Raw genomic sequence first — 2,271 nt, forward strand, 5'->3', positions numbered from 1 at the left:
CCGCCGCCCCCCGGCCATCCTCCGCCTGCTGGGCCCCCTCCGCCAACCCCGGCCGGGGCGGGAAGGGCACGGAGAGCAGCAGGAGGAGGAGGAAGAGACGGGGGCGGAGATGTCCTGGGCACGGAGGGGGTACCGGGAGTCTGGAAAATCAGGAGGGAAAAGTTAAAATTTATTCTTCTAAAAGAGATCCAAAGATTCCCGACAAAATTTTAAGAGCTTTTCATAGAATCATAAAGTATTCTTAGGAAGAAGGGACGCACAAGGGTCATCGAGTCCAGCTCCCGGCCCTGCACAGGACCGTCCCCGAGAGCACACCGTGTGCCCGAGATGATGCTCCTTGAGCTGTGTCGGGCTGTGACCACTGCCCTGGGAGCCTGTCCCGGTGCCTTTTCCTGATACCCGACCTAAATCTCTCCTGACACAGCTTCAGGCCATTCCGCTAATACGTTTTGAAAATAATTTTGAAAATAAGTGCAACCTGTTCGTGCCCGACACGCTGATTACTGGATGCTACCCCGACCCCACGGCCCCTGGCTGGCAGAGCATCTGTCCCCTGTAAGCGTGCCCACACCTGCGGGACAGGTGGAGAAGAACCTCCGAGGGCAGCCTGGTATCACTTCTGATCAATTTATCACATCTGAATAGAAGTGTAAAACCGTCTGGCTACCTGGTGATATCTGTAGAGCAACTATGTTACGTCAATATTAGACAATTTTTTAGCTAAACATTAATAAAACAAAGTTAAGGAAGATCTCCAGAGTAACAAATATGAATGCATGTTGATTGCAATGTTCTAAACAAGATTTATGTTATCTGTTCATCTGTTGTTCCATGACTTTTTGGCCAGCTCCAATCTAATTTGGAGGAAGTCATTACGGTCCTGTAAATGTTGTGGAAATTGATATGTCACTGAGGAAATAAACCTAAATTTGTTTCCTCAGTGAAGGAAGAGTAAGCAAAAAGCTCAGCTTTTACACATTCTTGTAGCAATAAACAGCCAGCCAGTGTATACATATTAGCCATCCACTTTATGTAGACACAGTTCCAGACTACTTGATAGTGTTTTCAGAGGGGTAATGGAGAAGAAATTTTAGTTATAATTAAGCCTATTTAAGGGCTGAAGAATCCAAATTAGTAGAATCCCATGGTTTTATTAGTTCTGTTGTTCACAGTAAAGCTTCTTGAATAGCAATGGAATACTGGGGAATGCGGGGGTACTAAAAAAAAATAGCTTACATTGAACAAATATTTTTAAAAGGTTAAGGAGGATGACACAGGTTAGCAGTTCCACAGTTTGACCCAGATTAGGAGTAGAATCATAGGAGTGCTGACCTTGGATACAGTAATTAAATGCCAATAATTAAATGCCAGTCGACATATTTTTATGAAAAATATCTTATTAAATGTGTTTGAATTTAACTTTGGCAGATAAAGGTGGTAATGTTAAAGTAATAGCTTCCATCTGATGTGAAGCAGTGTGCTATTCTCATAAATAAAATGAGGAGTGCAAATTCTGTGTAGTTCACAGAATTATAGAATTAAAGAATGGGTCAGGTTGGGGGGGACCACAGTGGGTCATCAGGTCAAACCTCCCTGCTCAAGCAAGTTATCCTACAGCACAAGGGCCAGGATTGCATCCAGATGGTTCTTGAGTGTCTCCGCTGAGGGAGACTCCACAACATCTCTGGGCAAGCTGTTCCAGTGCTTGGTCACCAGTACAGAGATGTTGTTTTACTTTGTGTTCAGGTGGCACTCCCTGTGCATCAATTTCTGCCTGTTGCCTCTTGTCCTGTTGCTTGGCACCACCAAGCAGAGCTGGGCACCATAGTCTAAACACCCTCCCTTCAGATATTTGTAGAAATTGATGAGGTGCCCCTTCAGTTGGCTCTTTTCAATGCTGAACAGGCCCAGTTCCCTCAGCCTTTCCTCATAATAAGTGATAATAAGATCATCATAAGTGATTCAGGTGACAGTTCTTGAGAGGAGTTATTCTAAGTGAAGATTTGTCTTTAGGGTGCCTTGGTATTATTCTTGGCCTGGTGCTATTATGAATCACCAAGACAAAAATACCAAATTACTACTTTGCTCTTAAAAATAGAGATAAGAGCAATTTGCTTAGATAAACTCCTTTGCATTACTTTATAAGGTCTTCTGCAAAAAGACTCCTCTGAAGCCAGTCAAATTGGAGGTCATGCATTCAAGATAAAGCCTTAAAAGTCACACCTGGAATCTGGGAGAATGATTGGCATGAGACAGTGCCAAAGAAGACCT

Source organism: Sylvia atricapilla, chromosome 1 (genome assembly GCF_009819655.1).
Source record: "Sylvia atricapilla isolate bSylAtr1 chromosome 1, bSylAtr1.pri, whole genome shotgun sequence".
Classification (NCBI taxonomy): Eukaryota; Metazoa; Chordata; class Aves; order Passeriformes; family Sylviidae; genus Sylvia; species Sylvia atricapilla.